Source organism: Prinia subflava, chromosome 2 (assembly GCF_021018805.1).
Source record: "Prinia subflava isolate CZ2003 ecotype Zambia chromosome 2, Cam_Psub_1.2, whole genome shotgun sequence".
Taxonomy (NCBI): Eukaryota; Metazoa; Chordata; class Aves; order Passeriformes; family Cisticolidae; genus Prinia; species Prinia subflava.
Genome location: NC_086248.1, coordinates 31,946,263 through 31,974,046, shown reverse-complemented (window position 1 = coordinate 31,974,046; position 27,784 = coordinate 31,946,263). Strand labels below are relative to the sequence as shown.

The 27,784-nt window shown below is 38.4% G+C and overlaps 1 long non-coding RNA gene across 1 annotated transcript in view; it reads right to left on the bottom strand.

The window, feature by feature from the left end:
* Positions 1–2,260: 2,260 nt before the first annotated feature.
* LOC134546608 (uncharacterized) overlaps positions 2,261–27,784 on the bottom strand; it is a 245,718-nt gene continuing 220,194 nt past the window's right edge. The window contains exon 5 of the long non-coding RNA XR_010079212.1: positions 2,261–6,607. This is a non-coding gene — a long non-coding RNA (uncharacterized LOC134546608). The remainder of the gene's footprint in view (positions 6,608–27,784) is intronic.

The window sequence follows — 27,784 nt, the reverse complement described above, 5'->3', positions numbered from 1 at the left end:
TTCTAATAGAGATATAAAAGATGCCAAAAAAGCACAATGCTTGCATTTATTGTGTAAAATATTATATAATTAGACAATCTCTGATAGTGAATGGCTTGGGGAAAAAGCCTCAGGGCTAAGAAAGTCATCGATTCTGATTTCAGCAGAATCTAATTTGATTTGGAAATAGTTGTTACTTGACCTCTTTCCTCCATACATTAGTCAATATAACTGGAAAATCCATTAAAAACAAGACTCTTTGGAACTGTTTGTTCAACTTGATGATAAAAATTCTGCTTAAACACATTCAAATGCTTTCCACTGTGAAAAGAGTCTCCTTTCTGGCAGTTCCTTAGTCATGAGATTAAAGCTGTGAAAAAAAAAAAAGTGTGGCACCAATGCCTTTAAAAAAAATACCTATTAATAATTACAGTTTTAATGAATGGTGTACTGGAGATTTGAAAACCAAATTCAGTGGAGCAGCACTAACAGTTTATTCCTCCCACCAGCACAATTATCAGGTCAAAGCTGCAGAGAGGGCAAAAGGTTTAATTTTTGGAAGTAAGTGGGAGCGAAGGTTCTGACTGTGTGGTCCTGCAATGCACGATGCTCTTAAGTTTTCTCTGAGAGTGAGAACTGAGGAAGAGGAGCATGGCATGCTCTGGAGCATGGCCATGACAGTGATGAAAAGCAAAAGGAACCCTTAAGGGAGAAGGGAAGGTAAATTTGACAGACACAGTGGGACGCCTTTGCCAGTTTCCACACCGCCTGCCACAGCCGATGAGCGTCATTTGGCCAACACGACAGAAACTTCCATGGCAGCATGGCCCTTCAAGCCAGTCATTACCAGTACAGCTGCTGGGCTTCGCTTTGAAAGGAGCAGAATGTTGAGCATGTCAGTTTTGACAGGATTCCACTGGATGATTTCCTTTTTACTTTGGATTGACTATGGTTGAGGTCCGTGAATTTTTTATGACAGTATGTTTAAATCCATCCTGTCTCTCCCCCTGCCAGTGCTCCCTGCAAACCATTTCTTTGCGTCCTGCCTGCATTTTTGTCCTTCTTTCATCTGCCTAGCCCATTTTTTCAGAACTGCTTATGCACCTTTGTGTATCAAATGTCCATATCTTTCATTCAACTTTTTCTTACAATTCACTTCTGTCAGAAGCCTCTATCTAGAAGACAGGAGATTATTATCCCTTTTTTTTACTTCTTTTTGCTTCCAAATTATGCTTTGGTGTGATTTTACTAATCCTACATGTAAAGTGTAAAAATCAAAATGGAAATAAGCAAAAAAATAGGATTTGTTAAATCATGAGTACATTTTGATTTACAGGGTCAGGCAAGTGATCTGAAGCTATATTATACTTTTTAGCCAATGTCAGACAAATTGCTTAATGACTGGCTTCTAGGAATATACAATTTTTATTGCATTAATGGAAGATTTTCACCTTCTTGACTTCATGAATAAAAAGATATAGACACAAGTACATCTCAGTCTGAAGATAATCAAGTGTGTGGTGGGGTGAAATTTGCTTCCCTCCTGCTATGCTATACCTGGTGATGTTAAATCCTGAATTAAGATGCATGACTGCACAGTTCCTTTGCAGATAAAAATGGTTTCTTTCCTTGAATGCTAAAATGGCATCAGGTAGAAAATTTGTGGTACAAAATATCTCGAGAAAATAATTGACTCAGTGAATAATTTATTGAATTTACTGAAAATATTGACCTAGATTTAATGTTTCCACATTCAGAACACGGAAAATGAGTTAAATTGATGTGTGGACTTAGCCTAGAGTGAGACTCTTGCAGCATGATTAATTTACAAGTGTGAGTTGTTACTCAAGAAAAGCCACTTAGCTATTAAATGCTCTGCTTAGGTTAAGCTGACATTTTCCTCAAACTAAGACCAGTGGTCTGATATTGCCAACCATTAGTGAGGACAAGCTCACTAAAAGTTGGCAATATCAGACCACTGGTCTTAGTGGTTTTCCTCCCAAAAGAAATTGAGAGTGATTAGCAGGCTTAGTGATAGGTAAGGACTGCAATTCTGGGCCTTCTTAGTATTCACTTTTATTTTTTTAATCACCTTTGAACCTGATTTGATAATGGTTATCCATCAGCCTGGTGGCTTACCTACATCTTATCCATTTCTGTATTCAAATTTCAGAGGCTATTAGAAAGTCTGGTGCACTGAAGTTAAAGTACCTTAAATAAGTACTAGCCTACTTCTCAGAAAATGGGCTGCTAGACCTGCCTAGGCTTTTTGTCAAAAAAAAAAAAAAAAAAAAAAAAAAAAAAAAAAAAAAAGAGCATCAAATAGCAGAGACAATTCAGAATAGAATTTTTTATTTCATGTCCAGAAGAAAAGAAAGAGCTGGAGATGGACGGCAGCACAGTTAGGTAACACAAAAGGAAAATGAAATAAAACTGAAGAAGTTCAAAAAAGGGGTCACATTATTTTTAAGAAAAAGTGTGTCAGCAAACGCTGGCTACTGGGGAAGGGCTCTAAGAGGTGTTGGACTCAAAGTGTTGTGGTACTTATGAAAGGAATGGTGGAAGTGTTTAAGCTGGAAGAGAAAGTTAAAGGGAGATAGCACAAAAGCTGTGGGGGAAGTAGTGAGGACCTCCAAGATTGTAGAGGGATGGCAGGCCAAGCTTGGATGCTTGCCAAAAAGGGGTCTGGTCACGGTGTTTTCACTCATCCTTTAAACTGCTATTTGCAGTCATTAAGCAAACTAGGGAAAACAACTCCCTATGTGCTAGTGTCATGGGTTGGCACTGGCCAGATGTTAATGTACTCATGAATATATGTTTTTTCTTTAACAACTACTGTGGGATGTGACTAGGAACAGAGCAGAGCAGGCTTAAATCTTGAAAACAAAAAAAACCACTAAAACTTTATTACATTACATAAGAACAGAGACAGAAAAACTTTTAAACACACACAGAGACAGAAATAAAAACTTCTCAGAACATCTCTTCTCTTCTCTCAGTTTCTACCCTCTACACTTTACTCTTTATAGACCAAACCTTTGGGTTTTAGATCAAACAATCACCACTCAAAAAACAAACAAACAAACAAACAAACTAATCTTCAATTCAGCAAGGGAGAGAGGAGTCTCTCTCGCACCACAGACTGTTCTTCAGAAAACACAGGTCCACCCCTTATGTGTTTTCATGTCACCCCTGGCACCGCCTGGAGAAGTCTGCTAGGGTGACACTCTCTTTTTCCTATGTCCAGCGCTCTCACCGCTGTCCACAGGCTGAAAACTGCATACAGGGCTCTTTTAAGGATACTTGCATGCTGAGCTCTCCCCTTTTTACCCAGGGGCCGGGGTTCCAGGAGCAGGTCTGCCCTGAGGGCAGAGGGCACCACCTCACCCTCCCCCTCTCTTCTCTGCTCGCTCCACTCTTCAAGTGCCAGTCACTGTAACAAAAGCAGGGGCAGCTGTATCTCCTTAAAATGCAGTTTATGTTCAAAAGAGACTTAAGTTCAGTCCATGGTTGACATTATGCAAGAAAAGTCTAGCTCAGAAAGCTACTCTTCTCATTCTTTGCCCATCGGGTTCTTTCTAATCGTGCTTTATCATCTCGGTCCCAGGCCGCTTCTTTCTCTCTTCTGAAACTACCAGTCACGAGAATCAATGTCTAAGAAAAGTTTCTTTCTGCCAAGCAAGGGTTAACAGTTTCTTCTCAGCAGGGTGCTGCAGGCTGAGGCACTCCCAGGCTCCGCAAACCCCCACGTGGCTGGGCACCTTCTCCCGGAGTTTGGGGGGGGTGGAGGGGGGTGAGCACACACAGAAGGCACTTCCACAGTTTTCCACCCCTCCATCCTGGACGGGGCAGCTCAGTTCCAGTCCTGTCCACTCTCTTCTCCCCCTTAGGGCTCTGGCTTACCTGAGCCCGACCATGTGTTTCCCCTCCCCCACCCAGCCTCGTGGCTGGGCAGGGTAAGGAGACCTGAGACGTCTCTCCACTTAAACCAGAATCTAAAAGAAGCCGAACCCCCCTAGAGTCCTGCTTTTAACTCTTTGTGTCCTCAGAGGTGTGTCCAAACCTCCGAGTGACCAATCCAGGTGCCAGCAAAAAAGCTGATTACTGATTAGCCTGCTCACCTCTCCCTAGAAAAATTGACCTCCCCCTGCAACCACGACAGCTAGCAGCTTCAAAATGATGGTGATTTAAAGAGAAAGAGAGGATGGTAGAAAGGGTTATGTTTTGTAAAAGGATCATGGGAAGGAGGAAGGAAAAGACATTTAAATCTTTGCTTCATAAATAAGTGACCAGTAGTGGGAAAAAGGATTAAGAAACCCCACAGTGTCCCCTACTTTTTACAAGAGTACTCCAAGCACTCATGTGCAGCACCATTAACTCCTAAAAAAGCATACCTCTTTCAATGCAATGACAACACAAGATTCAGGGAGTCCTTCAGCTTGCAAATGAAGACAACCAATCCCAGCCATCTACTTATGGGTGCTATGATTTCAGATACAGATGTCTGAGCTCTCTTCAGAGTCAGTAGGGAGAGCCCGGGGAGTGAGACTTGACCTCAGGCTGAGCTGAGTCACTTACTAGACCAGTTGGTTTTCTAGGAGACTGGCTTTGTGTGGGACACTGGACACCTAATTTGCTTGTAGACACAAATTAAGAATCTCAGTGATTCTTAACGTAAAAAAAATGCATTATCAAATTAGACTTAAGATAACTATTTCTTGGGGGATGTTGAAATCTGTTAGAATGTCTATAATACTTATCAAATGCAGGAAAGCAAGAGCTACACTAGTCTCCAAGTTCTTTTAACAGTGCTTTCTTTGCACAATGCTGTCCTGCACCAGCAACTCATATATTTTGTATCTGAACTTTTCTGAACAGGAACTACTGTATATAGGCAAAAGAAGTCTCCTTCAGAGACAGGAATATCAACCTCTGCTGAAGATTTGCAGACCCTTTTCCACTCTTTACCATCTTTACTAAACCTGTCACAAGCTGGACACTCTCATTGAGACAGTCCCCTGTAGTCGAGCCCTTGGCCCCTGTAACCAGCAAGAGCTGAAAGAAGAATACCAGATATAAACCTGCTGGGTCCTTTCAGTGTATAAGAATCTCTTTTTCTTGGATGCTATGTAGGGTAGCCAGCCTGAGAGGATCCTCACAAACCCACACTGATAGTTTCCAATACTCAGCATCTCCTGTTCCACGGAATAGCTGATGGTTTATCAGCCAAGATGCAACACTTGAAAAATTTCAGGAATGGCCAAGGAACTAACAACTGAGCACTGAATATCCTTTGGAAAGCACATCCTTTCTAGTTCACAGGTGGTGTGAGGAGGAACAATTGACTTGAAAATTACAGCAGTTCTGCAATTTCTTCAAATTGACATAAATCAAGGAATAACTACTTAGAATAACCAACTCCTTACTCCAGAACATGATCAAAACTAGAAAATTATATTGAAGCTGGGAAGATGAAGAAATGTTTGGATATGCTGAGATCACAGTTTTCAGCTGTAAGCACAGGAGTGCACATTTTAACAATGGAGCAGATGCTTCCAATTATCTGCAATAAGGAGAAGGGACACTTGAAAATCTAGCTGGTATTAGGTGGCTGTCAGAAGGCTCTTGGATAAGAAGAAAAGGATGCAAAGTGCAGCAAAATAATTTTACTTTCATAACACATTAATTTTAAGACTGCTCTACAAGTTGAAAAACTCGCGTGTATTGTGATGACTGAAAGCAAAACAATCAAACTGGAAATTTTAATGTAGAGTGCTTTTCCTATTTTAAACCATGACAAACTTTACTCATGAAATATTTCCTTTGATATTCTACAATGTTATTCAAATTTAAATAGATTTACATGTTTAACTGTGCTTACTGCTTGCTCATGTAGTGCTTATGTATGAGCTGAAAATAAGATTCCCATAGAAAGGGACAGCTTGTAAAATACAGAACAGTACAACATAAAAGAGAAGAAACTGTACAACATAGAAGAAATACAAATGTCTCCTTTTTATTCACTCTTTTGCAATTACTGCATGCCACATCCTGGGGCATGTTTTTGATTTGCTGTGTGTTTAGCAGGGTGATGTTCAGGAAGGCTGAATTGCCTGCCCAAACCATGCACGTGCTGACAGGCAAATTCATGTCTTGTCATTTGTTCCTTGGTCTGTACTAACTCAGACTGCCTGCGCTCTCTGCTGAAGGCATGCATGCCTGTGTTTTCTCCTGAGCCTCATGAAGAAGACAAGAACCACTCAGGAAGAAGACAATTCTTTTCCCCAGTGTGTCAAGCCTGTGTTCCAGACACACCTTCCCACTTCCCTACTGCTCTGATAGTTGGGCTGTCCCAGTCCTGTCCATATGGCACACAGGTCAGTGAGGTGCTACCAGAAGACACAACAGTAACTGCAGATCAGCAGGCTTTGGATAAGGGTGCTCTGAACAAGCCAACACCAAACTCAGGATCTCTCCACGTTCACCGGTGCAGCCAAGCGCTTTGACCGCATCGACAGCTGTGCCAAGTGATCCAACCATGAAACCACAGTTTTGAGTTTGTTCTCCTGGGCATCCCAAATGCATTTTTGTCTGCGAGTTCAGGCACTCTTCCTTCTTATTTGATTATCTGGGGGGAGAAAAAAAAGTCAATAAAACAGAAACAAGATTTTGGTGAAAGATTTGTGGTTTTAGCCTTGTTTCTTTTTAAAATGCACCCATCTTGGCTGTATGGAAAAAATGTTATTTCAACTTGCCTCCAGAAAAAGTATGAGAAAAATATATCAGATTTTATCATAAAAATTTTGAATTTATTGACAATTGAGATAACATTTCTCTGATAAAATAAATATACCTTTTTAAAAGGTCCTCTCACTCCACTGCTTTTAGATGTGATTGCTAATTTCTATGCAGGACTTGCACACAGCAGAGCTTATCCACACCTCAGATGCACCTAAAAAATCCTGCTGGAAAGTGCTCTTTTCTTGGCAGTTTGTGCAAAACCTCAAAAACGAATAACTGAAATTTATTTGAAAATCATTATTTTGGGACTATATGCACTCAGTACTACCACCTCAAATTGTGTCTACATAAAGAAGTGCTGAAATTGATTTAAGGTAACACATTCTTCATTCAGCAAACTTAATGATTATTTTGGGTCAGATAATTGTTCTTACTCTTGGTGTTCTGCTAAGTTCCCCAGATGATTTGACATTGGCCTTTCCTGGATAATTTGTGGTGCTCTGAAGAAAGAGTGGATAATTAATTCTACATTGCAATTAGATGCCTCATTTCATTCTTCCTCAAGAACCACAGGAAGCTGCTCAACACTGATAGTGAGTTAAAGAAATTCTGGGCAGCTGGATATCACCTCTTCCTCCAAACACTCTGGGCAAGCCAAGGAAAGGTAATTGCTTGCTTATTTGGATGTGAAGACAGAAGTCTTGAAGGTTATTATTATGACTTCACTGTTTGATATCAATGTCATTTTGTAACGAAAGTGAGTCCAAGTCAGTAGACTGGGTACACCATTGACAAGAAAGGTCTTATGCCCTCATTTACCTGCCTGGAAAAAAGACAAGGAGTTCGAGGAAGGAAATCCAAAAGGGTATGATTAAAAAGGTTTAAGCCTTCCTGAAAAACTTTGGAATAGGTTTTTAAAACATATCCTGGTGTTTGAAGTTTGTTGAACAAAACAAAGTTCAAGAAGGACTGCTGCGGAAGGCTAGACATGCATGGTCTGCTCAAAGTGCTGCCAGTATTCTCCTCTGGCTTTGTGGCTTTTGTGATTCTCCTCTGCCTCAGCAGTACACACAACAATTTTTCCCTAAATATTGTATCTCAAGAAGTTAAAAATAATGAAATAGGTGAAACTGGAGACAAAAATGAAAATACAATAACTGATATTATTTTAACCTTATTTGCAATTAAAATTTAATTATGTTGTAATAGAATACCAAGAGCACAAGGAGCACTTGGAGTTGAATTCATAGGCTTTTAATGGCCTTTTGGACATCCTGGAGTATCTTAGACACCTACACATAATTTACCAGATAATATAGGACCTATGTGAGACTTCCATCTTTCTGGAACAAGGAAGTAAGAAGGATGTCTTAAAATGAACGTTAAATATAATTTTTACTAGTAAATTTCACCCCTTTTTTCTAGGATTACATTTGAAAGGCAGATACAGATAAAGCTCCTTTGTGTATCTGTTGTCTGATTTCTACCATACAAAGCTGCTTTACTGATATAAGTTAGTAAAACGGTGGAAACAGAAGTATCATATCTTATTTTCATTTTCCTAACTGTCAGGAGGTACATTATGGCCTGAAATTCTGCATAGGTGTATAGTAGAATAGTTAATATTCTTCAATGACAATTCTCTGCATGAAATATAGGTACTGATTGGTTCACTATATAAGTAAAGGTAATTTTACCCAGCTGGATACCAACCACATCTACTGTCATGTGACAGAAAAAATGAAAAGGCTAGGGAGGATCCAACTGAGACTTCTTAACCAAAATGCCAGAAATGTGGAGACTGTAACGACCTTGTTTTTCCAGGCCAAGGCCAAAATAAATCAGGAGAAGAAAAAAGTAACACTAGTGACATAATATAATATGCAAGTTCATGAAGCACTCCATATTTTTTAGCCTGAAGAGGAGAAGACTGAGAGGGGATCTTATCAATGTACACAGGTATTTGAAAGGAGGGTGCCAAGAGGATTTAGCCAGGCTCTTCTCAGTGGTATCAGCAAAAAGAGTGACAGACTATGGGCAGAGACTGGAACTTGAGGAGTTCCACCCAAACCTGAGGAAGAACTTTACTGTGCAGGTGACTGAGCACTGGAACAGGTTGCTCGGAGAAGTTGTGGAGTCTCCTTCTCTGGAGACATTGAAAAGCCATCTGGACACAATTCTGAGTACAGTGCTCTGGAGGACCCTGCCTGAGCAGGGATGTTGGACCAGTTGACCTCTGGTGGTCTTTCCAACATCATCCATCCTGTGATTCAGGGTGTGATATACATTTGGCATTCAGATGACACAATTAATTATACTAGCGTGCTCTCTTTAAAAAGGCTTGCTGAGTGTGTCCCAGATAGAGGGATATGGGAAAGAAAACATAACAGTGTATTTGCATCTTTTGAAGAACTTCAGCATTTCAAAAGCCATTTCAGTCTAATTCAGGTGTTTCACTGTGGATTGTCAAAATGGTTGCATCAAATATGTATCAACCAAATTGGTAAGAGAAACATTAGTCTCCTACAAATTTTACCACAATAAACCATCATAGACCCTTATCAAAGTTAAGAAGTAAATGTCTGAAATTAAAAAGATTTGAGAACCCAGAAGTAATAGAAAATGAAAATTTAGCAGCTGACCAGATTCCTTCTGACTCAAATGCAAGTGAAACAGTGCAAGTTGACAAGCAGTCCAATTCTTGGACAAGATAACCTTGTTACTCCATTGAGTAACTCTAGGAAAGGAAGTGTTGAGATCCATTTTCCAACTTTTGGGTTTGACTTTTAAATACTACTAAAACTAAAATATTTTCTGAACCAAATATTTATATTCAAGTGGATGGATCACTTCTATCACACAGGAGACAGGGTAAAGAACTGTAAATACTGTTAAGCAGAGGCCTGGGCTTTACTGCCATAGCACATATGATCACACGGGTCATAACACACTTCCTGCATAATTGTCAAACTCAATAGAAATTAAAACATGTATGCAGTACTATCCAAATGTGGGGCTTAAAAACATATTTTTAAGAAAAATTGTTCTCCTAAACCCATATGAAAAAAACCCTCTGACTTCTGGCAGCGCCTGTAGGACCAAGATGTATTTTGGGTAAGATATGATGAAACTAAAGGTAGCATGAAAGCATCAAGAGACAAACTGAAAGCTGATTTCTGAGATGTAGCAGCCATTTGTATTAATTATTTTCTTAGTCTGCACACATTTTCAGTGTGCAGATAAATATCCCGTGTGAAGCATCTGGCCATCCCAAAGGCTCCCCGGGTAGTTCTTGCTGCAGAAGTGATCAAATTATACAATATAAGATACTTAAAATAGTCAGTTGAAAGTGTTCCTTCAGCTGTTGAAATGGTTGTATAGGGCAGTCTTATGCAGATAGAATATCTAGGATATTCTTCTTATTTAGTTTAAGGTACTCAGGGATGGATCAGGCCCATGCTGGAGCCATCTCTCAGGACCGTGGTTCAGCTGACTGTAACAACTGAGCAGAGCAGCACTTTGGGGAGTGTCCCCTCATCCAGTTGAAGGTGCTGCTGGAAGGACCCTTGCAACAGAGGCTCTCATTACCACCCAGACTGAAACCAGCCTGCTTGTTTATGAAATCTGTTTTTCCCACCCTGTGCCAAAATCCATCAGTGTCTGTGCTTCTCTGCACTTCTTCTCCAACTGCAAGTCAGTGTCAGTCTAAGCCTAGATTATGTAAAATATCAGCTAAATGCGAACAGGCTGGCTCAGCCTGAGAGAAGTGCAGTTGTGTTAATAAGGTGCTTTCCCTGGGCTTATGGCGTTGCTCAGACAGGAGAACAGACCTGGGGGAGTACTATGCTAACACAATTAAAGCACTTCTAACATCTGTGCTGGCTGTTTAGAGGTAGCCTGAGAATATTTTCAATACAGTTATTCTCTCTGAGACATTAGAAAAGTAGGGCTACATTTTCTTTCTTTGCAGGAATTTTTCGTTTATTTTTGCACATAGATTTTTACTTCTTTAGCTTCAAAGAAGCAGGACTACAAGGGCAAAAGATGAGAGCAGATTTAGTCTACCCAAATTAACTTTGTTCCTTTTCTTCCCTAAAAGGTTAATTATTATCTTCCAAACACCATCTCAACAGCATCAAATGATTTGTCTTGATAAACCCCTCTTTACATAAAAGCCTAAAGATAGAAAGGTTCATCAGTTTTGGTGAAATGAAACTCTGATATTTCAATTATTTTTATTGATGTGTTTCTTCTAATTCTATATCTTTAACTCCATATTATTCGTGTCAGTATCTTGTCAAAGAAAGCAGGCCAGGACCTCCATGTTTAAAGACAAGAATCTTGGTTAATTTAGTGCAGTGATAGGCTTGGATAAAGACTGTTTATTCTCTGGAGCCAACTTCTTCCACTAAATTTAAGACTATCTGTAGTGCTATGATAGGGGTTGGTTATAAGGACCACTGAACATCTTTCTGTGATATTATCATTAATGTCAGTTCTGAGTTTAACTCCCATGTAAACTTGCAATGAGTGAGAAGGGACGATCTTATTTTATACGTTTTGTATATTAAAAGTTTTTAAACCCAAACCTTGGCTGTAACCCCCAGAAAAAATAGGAATAACATAAAAATGGGTAAGGATGATAAAAATACAGCAGCAATTAGGGCAAATCACTGTACCTTACCTTAGATCTCCAAGAAAGTGTTATATCCCTGCCTCTGTTACAGCATTGTTTTTCAGTTCTTTTACTTACTTTATACTATTTATTGAATATCCTTCTTTAACAAAGGGGAGAAAAGCTCCACATGGTACAACTGTATTCTAAGTGATCTTCAGTTCCACTACAGTGTTTTCTCATCTAAGAAAGTAATTTCTAGTCTGGATTCATAAAAGAAGAACAAAATAGCCTTCCTATTTTCTATCTTCAGCAGATTTTCCAAAAATAGCCTTGAGTTACTCAGGTCAGAGTCCCTAACCTGCCCTTTCTCACTAATTAAAGAGCATGAAACAAAAGGAAATGGCAAGAGACTCTCACCTTATGGGGTAAAAAACCCAATTTTGCTGTATGGTAGCAAATTGCTCTATCCAACTGGAAAGATATGACTAAAAGGGAAAATAAAAGTTGGGGTGAAAGATATTGAAAGGTGAGTCCTTATGCTTGAGGACCCAGTCTGTATGGAAAAGCCTGGCAGTGGAGGACCTTTTCTTTAAAAATTTAGGCTTATGCAATTGCTATGCGAAAGGAAAAGGCTCAAAAGTTTTCCAATAAAAAGACAGCACAAACCAAAAGCAGCCAGTGGGTTTGTGAATCAGAAACTTTACAGCATATTTTACCCAGAGAAGGTGGGTGCTGAGGAGCTTTGTTTATTCATGGCTCTGGGGAGCTTCCAGCTGCTTGTAAGACCAGGATGTGTACAGAGAGGGAGAATAAGGTGGAGCTCCCTTTATCCAAGATTGTAAAGATTTTCCAGGTGCCTCTAGAACCCTGATAGTGCACAGACTGAGACTGTGTGTGTTTTCTTATCCTTAGGTCAATATCCTTTCAGAAACTTGCAGCATTCTACAACGGAGTGTCAGTGGATGTGGAGGATAGGAGAGTGACATGGTCTGGCTTCACCCCTGTCCAGGCACCCAGATGTATTAGACAGGAGAAGAAGCAGAGGAGAAGCAGCCACTCCCCATTGCTGTGGGCATCAGTCCTTGCCAGCCCAGGCAGCCATCCTGGGCCTCCCATGTCACCCATGCCCCCGTGACACAGCCACCACCAGCATTCTACCTGCAGTGACCCAGCCATGGCATCCAAAGGGTGCCTGGAGTTAGTGCTGCATCACTGTGACATGGCTATTATTTTTCACTGTTCAAGAGAGTAAAAAAATGATGAATAATCATTATAATAAAATCTGGGCAACTACTAATGCTAGTGAGGAAAATTAAGTAGCTGTAGCAGAAAAGTAAAGGACAGCAGCTCAGCAAAGGTAGAAAGAGAATTAAAAGAAGCAGGTCCTACCTACTGCTCACTTTTGAAGATTTATGGGGTAGTTACTGCTGAGATTTGTAGATTTCAAGACTATATGTTGGAAGAATGATGTTTGTCAAGTTGACTGAAGGTAATGTTTTACAGTTTTCAAGTTAAAGACATTTCCAACACCAAACCTGCATCTACAAGAGGATGACAGTGCTGAGGAGGTTTCATCATGCAATTTCATTTCTTTCCCAGAAATGCACCAATGATTTTGACAGAGACTCACATCTTTAGGCATCCCTACATACTTCAGTTGGATGCTACAAGGAAATACATGCATTCGCTTCCATCTACTTGATTCACTGCAGGACACTACATAATCTTTAATTGACAGGACAAAAGGCAATGGGTATAAACTGCAATAGGAGGTTTCATCTAAAAAAAAAGGAAACCCTTTTGCACTGTGAGAGTGACTGATCACTGGCACAAGTTGCCCAGAGAGGTTTTAGAGTCTCTATTCTTGGAGATATTCAAAAGCCACTTGGTCATGATACTGGACAACCTGCTCTAAGTGAACCTCCTTGAGAAGAGGGTTGGACCTGACGAACTCCAGAGATCCCTTCCAACCTCAACTGTTCAATAATTTTGTGTTCTTTGGTGCATGAAAACAATTTATTTTCCCATATGTAATTTGTCCTTAATTATTTTAGTTTGACAATTGTTTAAGTAAAATTGGGAGCAAGAAAAATGGATTATGTGCAGAAGTGAGATGACCTTTAAGTAATCAAGTTCAACTGCAAATTACAATAAACTTCCAGGGAGATATGACACATTCTTTAACTGCTTCAACTTCTGTGTTTGCCAGCTGTACCTACTGTTGACATTCAGCGACAGGCAAGCAGGGAAGTGGTTGGAAATTACAGGATCCTGTTGGTTAGAGATAGGGTAGAGGAATATTTAAGATATAGTCCCTAACACCCTTAAGGACACAGTATCCAGCTCACTCAGCTGGAGTGTGTAGAATATTTCTAGTTGGTCTCTATGCCCTTCCCTGCTGTGTTTAACATTGACCTGGGAGCCGACACTGTTGGCAAAGTTACCCTAACTTCTCCTTTCATCATTGTTTTGTATCCTTTGCTTCTAGGATGCCTTGTCTAACCGTGCCCAAACAATTGCTGAGTTTCAAGATGCTCCCGGTATTTTGGGCTGCTATCGACTAGACTGTACTTTGTAGATTCTAACTAGACAAGGCCAAAAAAGTGCATTAAGAAAATCACTTGTTGCTGTTGACTACCATGTAATGGTTACACAGTAGATCCTGAGAGCTCATGAAATCAGGAAAGGAAGTGTGGTGCTTCCCTTCCAATAGCTGTGATGAATTTGTGATGATCACTACCTTCTCAGCCCATTGTCAGCAGCAACACAAAATAATCAGGTGTTTTATCTCCCAGTAAGCATCACACACTTTCATTTTCTGTTTTAGTCAGGTTTTATTTGTTTGTTTTTGTCAGGATGGAGTAGGACAACTTTAAAAAAACCCAACCAGGAATAGAAATGAGAGCGCAAGCACCATCCAGTGCATTGCTGCCATTCCTTAGTTGCCTTAGTTGAGTTAACTTTATCTGTTGCTGGCATATGCAAACAGTCCCTGGGAATGTGGTTGCTGCTAAGGAAGCAAGGGCTTTGTAAAAATATTCGCAGTAGTAATAAAATAGGGGAGATGTCTTCAAAGGTGCAGAGAAATTTGTTTCTGCTATCCAGAGAAATTTATGATCCTACAGAGTTGATCGTTGCAGAGTGGTACTGGTTTGACAGAATTTTAAACCTTGCTTATCAGTGTACAAAAAAGGTAATAAATTTTCCAGAAGGGCGAGGGTGGGACAGGATATAAACAAGAACAAAACACAGCAGAAACCACAGAAACCTACTGAACAAAGTATCGGTCTGTTTATTTTGGCTTTAATTGGATCCTCATTTTCCTTCCAGTCTATGGATGATCTGACTGTTGGGCTAGTTTGAAAGGTCATGTAACCAAAGACTGTGAACTACTTCAATCCTCCCTCCTTCCACTCTTCAGATACTGGTGTTCTTTCAAAAGGAAATGGAAGAGAAATGGGCCTGTTAAGATTTAATGATCCAGAAAACAATAAGGAAAACATGTTTTAATTTGATAGCCTTTGTATTTTACACGAGAAATACAAAAAGGCAAAAGGGATTTAAAAGATCACCTTTAAGGCATCCAGTTCTAAGGTTTCAATAAACACACTGAAAAACAAGCTCTTTGATTATTTTTCTAGCTCCCAGAGAAGCAGCAGTAAAATCATGAGTACCGTTATAAGATGTGAGTAAGGAGCAGCACCCAAGGAAATGAAAAAAATATTAGAATTGTTATTATCTATGCTTACAATAGAAGTATTGCATAGTAGATAAGAACACTGGAAGGATGCTTTTTTCATATCTTGCATTATATCTTTCTGAACAAAACCCCTCTGTAGACAACAGAAGCTTCTTCTAATAACAAAAATGTTGGCTGAAATGAAATTCTTGACATACCAATCATTCTCAGCAGCAAAGCCATTTTTCATAAAAACATGCTTTTGAGTAGCCTTTAATGAAGGTCTCAAGCCAACTCATGTAGCGTATTTTCTCAGGGATGGGAGTATTTAAACAAATTTAATAGAAAATCTGCCACAGAGACACCATAAATGTGCCCTGCCAAATCAGATGATGTATTTTTGAAGGACAAAAGATTTATTCTTCCTTCATTCTTCCTTCAAACCTGCTTGAACACACATTTTCTTCAGCTAAAATGGATGATTGTTTTGATTAAAATTAATTGCCCACTGTGAAAACTCCTCCCACTGCACCACAATCAAGGAGAAAGTTTCCAAAATAAACAGGCTTCAGACCAAATGCTGTGAAAGGAGAAACTTTTCTTCTGCTACAGCTACAGCTTCTCTCTCACTCTAAAGGAATGCTTATAGGCTAACATAACAGAGTTGAGTAACTCCTTATATAATCTGTTATCTTGTTCTCTGAATTCATTTGCTATTATAACTTAATGGGAAATTTAAAGTGATAATTCAGGAGTGAATTTTCTAAGGTCTTCATTTTAGCAATGCTAAAAGTGAATTTGGTGCATGTTCTTTGGAATGTCCTCAAGGTACTGCTTTGCAAGAGTACAGTCTGCTTATCTGTGTTGCAATTAAATCATAACTTATAAACCAGAAGTTGACAGCGAGTTTAAAAGGCCATATTAAGGATCATGTCTTTAGGTAAAAAAATCATCAATGTATGGGTTCCCACTTCTTTTTTGGAAAGAAGGCAGGAAGGGAGGGAGGGCGAGAGAGAGAGTGAGAGAGAGAGAGAGAGAGAGGGAGAGAGAGAGAGAGAAATAAGAAAGAAAGAAAGAAAGAAAGAAAGAAAGAAAGAAAGAAAGAAAGAAAGAAAGAAAGAAAGAAAGAAAGAAAGAAAGAAAGAAAGAAAGAAAGAAAGAAAGAAAGAAAGAAAGAAAGAAAGAAAGAAAGAAAGAAAGAAAGAAAGAAAGAAAGAAAGAAAGAAAGAAAGAAAGAAAGAAAGAAAGAAAGAAAGAAAGAAAGAAAGAAAGAAAGAAAGAAAGAAAGAAAGAAAGAAAGAAAGAAAGAAAGAAAGAAAGAAAGAAAGAAAGAAAGAAAGAAAGAAAGAAAGAAAGAAAGAAAGAAAGAAAGAAAGAAAGAAAGAAAGAAAGAAAGAAAGAAAGAAAGAAAGAAAGAAAGAAAGAAAGAAAGAAAGAAAGAAAGAAAGAAAGAAAGAAAGAAAGAAAGGAAGGTAAAAGATTAAACCCAACAAATAAAAGACCTGGTTTGATTTCTACACTGATAAGTGGAATGCTAGATTACACCTCAGATAGCTCCTAAAAATTCACAAGAAAAGTTGACCTATATATTCCCCAGCCACCCTGGAACAAACAAGCCACACAGAATGATCTTTAGGTTCAGCTTCATTTTCTGTCAGTGGCTACTTCAGGAAACACTTGACAACAGGAAAACGAAAGTAGAAAATAGAAGTGGAAGGCTTTTTGAATTTCCAGCTAGCTCAGTGGTTTTTCAAAGAGACAGAAATCAATTCCCTTTACCTCATATTAAAAAATAAATCAAATTTTCTATATTCCTTGAAAAAGAAAGATTTTAGCTTGTCAACCCGAGCTCTGTTGTACCATGTGTCTCTCAGAGAAAGAATACCTCTGTGTTGTCTTTCAAGACACTTCAGCATTCCTCTGTAGGGAGAGAAATCAGCAAAGACATAAAGAAAACTGCCCTATAGCTCGAGGCTGTAAGGAGCACCAGGAGACAGCCTTGACAGGCAGTGCAGTGCACGCAAAAGTAGCTGCAGCCTCCTGACTCCACAGCATTCAGGAAGCTGTATTTCTCTCATAAAGCAACATTTAAAGTGATCTTTCCCGGACCTGTGTTAAACATTAAAACACCATTAAAACAAAGTAGCGGGCCTTTTAAAGACAGGGAACTTAAGCCAGCTGTAATCATCACGCCTGACTAACAGATTGGGGTATACAGGAAGGGCAGCAGGAAAGAGTGGCCAAAGAAGCAGAGGGTTATGCAGTATAAATCCACACAAACCTAAAAATTCTAGGCAATTTAAAAGGGAAAATTGCTTTGTGTCACGTTGCACTTACATTTTACGCTGGAAAATAAAACAGGTCTCTGAAACACAACAGTTGGCTGTAGCAGCAAGTTCTTCCTGAGCTGAGGAAAAGAGCCAGATGTCTTATAGACAGGCAAGCAGCTGCTCTCCAGGCATTTGATTGCTATTTTATATACAATATCTAGCTCAAATGTGCCACACAGCTATCATTTATTTATATCACATGGTTCATACTTACAGGTTAGACTATGACTTTTTAAGGTATTGTTACAAATTTGTGTTCAAGCCTTCCTCACCTGCCCTATTTTACATTCCATCTGTCCTCCTAAACCAGAGAACAAAACAATTATGTTTGCCTGTTTAATAAAATGTGTAATTCAAGTTCTTATTCATCTTTATCTAACATATTACTGCATATTGCGTTTGGCTATTTGCAACCTGTTTCAAAATGTGAAAATATCTCAGTGTGGCTTTTTTCCTTCAGCAAGTTAGTTCAGTCCCATACAGCATATCCATTTATTAACTATTCTTCTAGTTTGAAAAATGCACAGAAAGACATTGGGGAAAAAATATAGAAGTGGATGATTCAAGCCCGTTGCACAAATAGCTATGTTGACCCTAGGTGGCAGGTTCATTATATGGACTTCATCTCAGAAGACCAGCCTGGCAGGTTGCAGATTTTTGAAGGTCATGAAGGTTCTGGTGGATGTGCAGCTTTTGAACACCTGCTGAAACAATAAATAGATTTTCACAGTTGTGAAAAACATATAGATTTCCTCAAAGTCTTTCATAAAGTTATTGAATGTTTCTGATTCTCCTTCTAAAAGAAAATACCAAAATCAGGAAGAAAATGGCATTAAAACATCTGCTTGCTTTGGAAATTCTGGTTTATAAATGTCTTTCAGATATACTAACAGCACAATTTGACAGTACCTTAAATTTCAGGGTCACATGACACCAATTCATGATAGCACTTGTTCTCATCTGCCCACCAATCTGTCATCTCTGATTAATTTAACATCCCAACCTCTTAGGCAGCTTCCAAATGCTTCCAGATTTAAAATGATAATAATAAGACAAATTTAGAGGAGTAGTCTGCTACAAAATATATTTCTCCGTTTTCTTATCAAATATATGTTTTTTCCCAAAGTCATCACGTTGTCTTGAGGACTTGAAATGGAGGATTTAAAGTGATTTATTAATGTTAAATCCATTTTTAAGGCCCTATTATGTTAGAACTTAGAGGCTAAATCCATTTCTGACTTTTAAGGTTGAGGGTGGATAAGGTAATGCATTATACAGTGACTTGGTCACATAGCAGAAGTGCTGTCTCCCATTATAACACTTTCATATTTCCCCTTAGAAATGGACTTGTTTAGCTGTGCTGCAGCTCAATTTGAGAGAAAGGAAGTCCAAAATTATTCCAACATAAGTAATAAATACCTTCAAAACTTTCCTGAAAACATTTATTGTACATTATAGTTCACAAACAGAACATGCTCCAACCTGGTGTGGAACAGTAACACTCCAGATATCAGCAATACCCTGAAAGCTGATCTCCCTTCTGTTAATATGATATAGATGGGAAATGGCAGTGGCAGCATCATTCAAAATTTCTCATATTTTTAGAGTATATCTATCTGGTGAAAGGCTTTGCTGGAGCTTGGAGCAGTCTGCCCCAGTGACAGCTCAGTTATCTGTTACTGAGTTGCACCACAAAAATATTTTTCACTGTCCCACCCTCTCCTGAAAATAACATTTAGCCATGGTGACATTCTGGGAGTGACATGGTGACATGTCTGGAGACATCATGACAATGCCTGGAAATGGACTTTGAACCAAAATCTGCTTCCAGAAACTGCTTACTGGGCAGGATGATGAATACAGCTATGGAAGGGGATGGTAAACAATTACTCAAGGACAAACTTCAAACAGAAAAAAAGAAGAAGAGACCAAACACCTTACGAAAAGTTTTAAGTAGTTCTAATAGTAAAATGATACACTTTTGAAAAAAGTCCGTTTGCTTTTCAGCAAATCTGAACCCAGTTCTTTGGCCCTCTTTGTAATGTGACATTGCTACTCAGTAGGACAATTACACGATGCTACCACTCCTAGGCAGGACCAAGCAACTGCGTAAATACTGGAATAGCATGTTTACTAAAGAATTGACAGTTCTAAATTTAAAAAGTTCAGGACTTATTAGATCAGAAACAAAAGGAGATAGTGCACAGGTTGCTCATGAGGATGAGCAGTCTGAGGCATCACAGGATCTCACCAATGCCCAGCACCAAGGGAGGTGAGGTCAAATCCAGGCAGTCAGGGAGCCCAGGGAAACTGATTTATTTTCTCCCAAGAAAAGAAAATCCATAATGTGGACAGCAAGTGGTTTTTTAGAGATGAATGTTTTACCTACTCATGCTCATCTCATAATTTTCTAGGAGCTCCTCGCTCTTTTCTGAAAAAACACACAACAACCAGATGAGGACTCTTTTCCAGTGCTTGGATAGATGGCTATTGTTGTCCAAGTACAGATCCACAGACTTTTTCCTATTGAAGTACCTCCTGGTTTGCCTCACATCTCTAAATTGTCATGAGTATTTTGAGTTTTAATCTGTTACCTGTATTTCCTCCTAACAAGGTATCATTTGCAAATATATAAGGCACCCGCACTTTTACATCAGCCAAGTCATTGAAGAAAATATCAACTAATTCTGGAACAAGCAGAGATTATTCTTGAAAAAACCCCACTCAATATATTGCTGCCTTTTCATCCTGACCATATGTTTCCATCTTAGTTACAAGTGTGTTCCAGGAGACAGTGTCCAGAGACTCACTAAAATCAAGATGCAGTATCCACTGTTTTTGTGAAGCCATGTGAAGCATTATCCCATGACAGATTGAGTTTATTTTGTCTTGCCACAGATTTTATTGACCAGTCCTTTCTCTTCATATACTATTTCCTTAATGTTCATAACCAGTATGTTATTTTTTCCACTATTTCTGCAGGAATTGAAATTAACTCTATGTGTTATAATTTTGACCTCACTCTTCAATTTTTTTTTTAAGATAGGCACCTTTTCTCTTCTGGATTTTCAGAATATCCTTTTGGACTAGCTGTTCACAAAATAGTTCATTTGCTTGCATAACTTCAAGTGTTTGCTTTCCCCTTTTAAGCTCTTGCCCTTTTTATCATGATACTGTCTGCTTACGACTGACATTTTGAGTGAAACACAGAAGGAACTGAATCTATTACCTTTCCAGGCATTGTTTGCAAAAATCCTTCACTCTGCAGAGAAGTGGGTTAAGTCTCTCTTTAGCTTGCTCTGCCTGTTGGTGCACCAACATGCTGAGAAGCATGCATCACCTATGCACCACATGGTTTCACTCTCTGCTTTTGATTTTCTCTCTTTAGTCTCACATGTTCATCCATTCATCTTTCTTTAAATTCTTTTCCTTCGTGAGTGATTTACAGCTCCTTCCCTTCCCCCGCACTGTCATAACCTGCAATTTTGCATAGTTTTCTTTTGCATAGTTTTGCATAAACTTGCATTTAACAGAGTTCTTTTAAAAATCTGCCTACTGCACTTAACTCTCTCAGAATTGTCTCCCACAGGATCTCACTTACTAGTTCTCTGAATTCCTATAATATGCTCTGCTGAAGCACATTGCATCTCTTCCTGTTTTTCATGAATTCTGCTGCTTCATCGTTGCTCAAGAAGTGCCCGAGTTGCTTTTAACTGTTACTTTTTCCTTTAGGTTCTACCAAATTAGGAGGATCTTATTTGGAAAATGTCATCTCTCTTTGCATTTTCCAACTTCTACATAGAAAATTTCCACTAAAACTTTTCAAAAATTAGCCAACTGCCTCAGGGCAGCTGTATTCCTCCCCCAATGTACAGATTTTTGAAATCAAAGTATGCTGATGGCACTGAGTGCTGGAGTTTGGATAATTCTGCTTACAAAAACTCATCATGTGATTTTCTTGGTAGCTGTCCGCCTATTGACTGCCATCAGGATATCAATACTTTTTGTCCTTTAAATTGTACTCAGAAATTATAAGACAACTTTTGAGCCTCTTTATTATTAACCTCAGAGCAAGAGATGCCTGCATGTACATTAACATATAAGGTAATACCTGTGCTCTTTTCTCTGTCTACATGCCCTGAACAAATTCCACTGTTTATATTCATGTTCCTGTTAGATGAATCATCCCATCAGGTCTTTATTAAGTCTATTAAGTCATAAGTTGGAAATGCATTTATACTGCTACTTCCTCTTTTTCTCTGTGCAACTGCTGTTCAGACATTCCAGGGACAGAAAGATGAACCTGACTACAGAAAGCAGAGACTCCTAGAGAACAGCAGACATCTGGTTCTAAGAGACATGCAGAGGAGAAAGAATGTTTGGTGGCACCCTCTTGTATAGAACACTTGTGGAAAAAAGCACTCAGGCTCCTGGTCAGTCTTCACTCATTCAGTCCAGGAGGCTAGTGGAAGCCAGTGTGCTGCATCCAAAGCAGAACCTGCTACAATCTGCTCCACAGACAGATTCAATCCTTATTGCCTACTTTTGATGCCTTTTGTTCAGATGTTTAGTGGTGACCCAAACCCCTACATTAAATTCTTCTCCATCTGAGAATGATACAAAATCTTCTGTCAAGAAGTGAAAAGCATCTTCTGAAGATCAATATTAAAGAACTGGCCCCAAAACCCTAAGAGTGTTGGATCATCCAGTAATATGAAAACATCTCTGATGTAAATTTATAATGAATCCTAGAACATCTGATAAATCTAAATTATTCAAGAAGTATTAATATTGCACAAGAAAGATTAAAGAGATGACAACGATATTTACAGGTTAGCAGTTTGCAAGTGGTATAGGAATAATAATGGAAAAGAAGAAGGATTAAGAAATTGATAGAAAAATGAACTACAGCACTGACTGTTAGATGTCTCACATATGTTCATGTATGAAAAAGAAACATTAATAACCAGGCAATTCTTGTAAATGAAAAGAGGGTTATACTGGATTAATCTTAGGCTCACAACATGTTCACTGTGAGAAGAAGCTTAGCGAACTTTTATTATTATTATTATTATTTACTGGCATTCCTGTGACATCAAGAGAGGGAGGAGATTCAACAGGGTAAACCCACACCAAGACTGAAGTCAAATATAGACTGAATGAATCAGACTTGCAGATTAACACTTGGAGCATTCCTGTGTCACGGGATTATCCTTAGCACTAAGGGAAACGGAGATTACTGGCCTGACAAACAAGGGACTCAGGGTGACTGGGGGATTATATATCCCTTCAACAGTTTTCAGAGAGGAAACCTTCTGTAAAGTTCAGTCTATAACAGCTGAGAAAGGAATCACCTTCCATTCTGGAACACTGGAATGTCACCAGACCTTGTACCAAATGAAATGCATGTCATATATGTTTCCTAATAATGAGCTTTCTTACATGTTAGGAATAACACTATTTGGAATAATGTACATGGGAAACTGTTACTCATAACTTTCTCTTAAATTTTAGAATTGCTTTCATTCATAAAGAAATAAAGATGCGTATGGAGCAAAGCTCGCATTCTGCCTTCCAGTGACAGTTTTTCACATTCTTTAGTGCTTTTGAAAACAAATAAATGTTCTGCATTCTTTGATAGTATTGCTCTTATAAATTATATATATTTATTTTTATATATATAAAATATATATAATATATATAAATATATTTTATATTTATAATTATAAATTAAAGAAAAAAATCTGTATTTCTGTAATGTTGAAAACAATTCAATAGTTATACCTGGCAAAACGTACAGACAGCATTTTTAAATTAGTAATTTTTCATAGCTGGAAACTGCTACTTACAAATCTTACTGTATCTTTCCAAACTATCTATTAGAAACAACCTAAATCTAGCACAATGGAACGAGTTATTTATTTTGGAGATAAATTAGAAATAAAATATTGCTAACTAGATACTACTAATTATATTAAAATACAGTAAGCAGAAAGAAATAACATATTCTAGAAATAAACTGTTTCTTTGCACACTCAAGACATTTGAAGTACCTGTTAGCTATAAAAGGTTTGTTGTGAAGCCAAATTTCAGAATGTGCTGTCCAATTTATAAGCTAAAATGCATCACCTGCCTTGCACTCTCTTACATGTGCTGGACAGCTGGTGAGCAGGCCAAACATACCAAACATACCAAACAGGTATGTGCTGCTAAAATATCTCCCAGGAATTTGCCCTCTGCTTGTGGAGGTGGCCTCACTCTTGCTCTTTGGATGACTCTGAATGCAGTGTTGCTGGAAGATTCTGTAGAAAAGGTACCAAAAATGTGCCAGCTTCCATCTTGGGCAAAACAGAACACAGAAGACCTGACCACAGCCTTTACATTTTTTGTGATATATATATATATATGGGATAAGGAGGTTTTTAATTTAGATGTCTGCAGTAACCTGTTCACACTCACACAGGCAGAAGGATACAAATCAATACTATAAACATGACCACTTCCTGAAACCACACTTGTCAAGTTTTTATATGCAAATAAAATCAACATTTTGCTGGCAGCTCTATGACAAAAATAAAAACTATGTAGGGTTTTGAACAACCCAACAGATGCTATGCCAATTTGAGTAGTGTTGTCCTTCTCAATAGCTGAAGTGCAGCAATACAAAGAAGCTTGTTAGATAAACAACTCAAAGCACATGCTCATGAGGAGGTGAATATACTGGGATATTTATTTCTACCCATCAATCACATTTGGAATTGATCCAGATAACAGAACAGACTCTTTTTTGGAAGCTATATGAAATTCATTGATGATTATGGTTTTTAGTAGATGTGTATTAGAACCACTAAGATATTCAGCACTAGAAGACATCTGAACTTTTCTTATAAGGCAGCAATTCAATGAAAGCAATAGAATTTATTTCTGGGGCAATGCAGAGAAGTCTGAATGACCATCTTTCAGACAACTTTCAACAACTTTTCTTTGGTAGCCAAACATAGCAGTCTGGATTTCTTTCTGGCATAAGGCACAAGGACCCACTTCACCATCATGACAAGTTCATCATTTGGTCTGTTACAGAAGTTTGTGCCACTTTCAGACTTAATTTTGATCAACAAAGTTTTAAATATATAAAATTGTAGGTAAACACACAAAATCTTTGTGTTCTGATCGATCTCTGTTTTTGTTTTTTAATAAAAGGCACTAGAGATTTATTCCTTATTCTGTGACCACAGAGCACTTTTGCCTTTACCAAAATGTTTACCTTTGAACTTTGCCCTTGTAACAATTTTGTAATGCAGTTCAGTAGTATCTGTAGAACTGTAAATACAAACTAATGTTGGCTATAGTAAAAATAATTTATTTAACATTTCTGGGATTTGCTCTTAAATATCCCATGGAGAATATTCATAATCTATTCCAAAGGCTGATCAAATTCTTTAGGAACATCATAAGAGCAAACCGTTACCTCTAACTCACTTCCACTAAACTGCATAAATATTTGTTAGAGAATAGATTTCAGGATTCCATTTATAGAAAGGTCTTTCCACAGACTATGTAATAATTTACATTAATGTACAAGAATATTATAATAAGGATGTAAAATGGAAATTGAAAAGACAACTTTTGAAGGAAAAGACACATTTTAAATTGGCCACAGCCTTGGACAAATCTCCTTTTACCCTTAAGCTGTCATGGTAATCTGATGACTGTAAAATACAGTAGGATTTGAAAAATGATCTAGTACATCACTATCCTGTTGATAGATTGCTTGTGGGTTGGTGATTCACATATATTTGTTTATCACCTTGCTTTTAGAAGGTATTTGCCAATTATATACCATATATCTCAGCAGATATACAGTAGGAGCCAAGAAAGAAAATGCAGCAGTCATCTCTCACTTTAAATGTCATTAACACTTCACAAAATCAATCTTTCCCATTAAAAATGAAAATATGTCCTTGGACACTTGGAGCTTACATAATCTTCTAAGGTTTTTGAACATCATCTAATATTTTACCCCTGTTTTTATGGGTTTTTTTTCAAATCTTAAACGTATGCCTAACACTATGAACCTCAGTGAGGAAATGGCTTATCCAACACAAGCCTAAATATATCTACTGCCTCAGATGCCCCTTTGCTGTCTGTAATTCTATGGTTTCTAGGCATCTGCTCCACTGTAGTCTTTGGTTAAATCTGTACCAATAAACCATCAGGGCCAGGGGATCTGTCAGTGTGTCAGCAGGTAGCTGTTCTCACCATTAATTTGCTACCATGCTGTATGGCTTTGCCCTAGGCCAAGTGGCACTTCTCCTGTGTGATATCCTAGGTTTACGATGAGCAGGTGACCGTGTCCTGAAGGTGGTATGGATAGTGCCTCTTTGTTTTGGGATGTAAGAGGACTCATTCCTGTGGATGTGTTGTGCCAGGTGGCTCCCGGACAGAGACCAGCCCTTGGCCTGCTTTATTTACTGCTGGAGGTGTTGCCACATTTTCAGGTAGTTCTTGCACTTCTGCAAAGCTGCCAAAGTTCATCCCTACGGGGATTTAGTGGAAGGGTATGCAAACTGTGTTCCATTCTTGGTACAGCACATCCCTCACTCTATTACATCTTCATCAAGAGCTCGTAGCTCTGAAATATCTGCTGCAGTACAGCTCCAAACCAGCTTCCCTCTGGGAGGACTGGTTAAGAAAGACTTGCAAATTAATAATGTAACACTTTACAAGTGTTATGTCCTTTATTTTAACTCCTAACTTGTGTTTTGTTAGGCTTTCCCTATTATCCCTAGGCTAAAAATCACTTCCAAAAGTGTAACCCCACAAGCCTAACACTATTCTAAATGGACTACCCTTTGGAACCTGGCTACTTAGATTAACATGTTTCCTGTCTGAAGTGCTATTAACTTACGATGCATATATTTAAAGCATTCTCCACAGTTGAAAGCCAAAATGTGTGGTATGAATTAAAGTCCAGTGCATCACTGGTTAATGACTCTAAATACTCTAAACGACTAGGTGCTTAGATAGGGTGCTGGTTGATGCTGCTGCTTTGCTCTTGAGAATGTACCAGATTTTCAGAAACTATTTGATAAGATAATCTAGTCCTGAGGAGCCCTTGCACAGTTACAAGAGACCTATTTCACTACTATCTTTGTTATAAAAAGTAATTTTTAAATAAGCAGGGGGGAAAATAAAGCCTAATGTACTACTGGAGTACTCATAAAAACCTCCAGCCTTAGTTTAAACAGGGAAAACTAACAAACTCCAACCTACTCAGGGTGATAAAATGTGCCAAAACTACTGAGCCCAGAAGAGGATGTAATTTACATAAAACAGAGGCGTAGAAATAATTTTCCAAGTTATAACCTGGAGTGTCAAACTCCTGTAATGTACAGACCAGAGAGTCATGATTTGAGAAAGTGATTTTAAGACACTGTAGTTACACTTCATTTCTAATATAATTCTATTTCTTTGTTCATTTCCTGCATGACATTTACCACACATGAAGTCATCGTGGGATGTATAGTTATAATTATGTATCTACTGGTGAATTACAGGCAGTTAGTCTCACAGAAGTGTTTACCCAAAAGAAGTGACTGTTTTATAAAGGATGATTTTAAGTACTATTCACAGAATTGTTATTTTTAAGGGACAGTGAATATGGTAACTGTTCCCTGGCTCCTTGAATAAGTATTTTAAAGAAATGTTGTATCTTGCTCATGCCAAGCCTGGTATTGAAAGCTCCTGTCATCTTCAGTTTCTGCATGAAATACCAGTCTGTACTTTGTAAATAATTCTCAGGCAGAAGAAGAAATGGATAAAATTGAATGCCAGAGACATCCGTTATATGATTAACAGTAAATGTACTTCTCTTGTGAAATGCAGAGGCCAATTATCCACACACAAGATACTACCCAATTTCTACTCACAGTAGCTGTGTCTGGAATCCTCAAGGCATCTTTCAGTCACTACTTTTTCATTCTATTTTCTAGATGGATAATAATTTACCTGTGTCATAAATATTGTGTATACTGATATATCCTATTTTCTGGCAATAATTTAATCTTTCCTTAGCATTTTCTTTACTTATCCTTTACAGCACCCTTTTGCTTCGTTTGCTGCCAACTTACCTAGGCTCTATCACACCCTTTTCCCCATAAACACGGACTCTTTTGCAGACTGTCTACTGTCCTACTTCTCTCTCAGCCCCCAGATAATTTTCATACCAAACAGTTCACTTACACCTCAAGCTGTAGCTTAACAGCTAATTCTTGTTTAAGCAGCTATTATTCCTTCCTTCACTTGTTCCTACACCAGTTTTGTGCAGCCACACAGTGAAACAGTTCAGCAAATGCATTTACATTTCCCGTGTTCTTTCTAATCCCACTCAGACCCCAGCTTGACTCACTGTGCAGCTGCCCAACAGCCAGGTCTGTA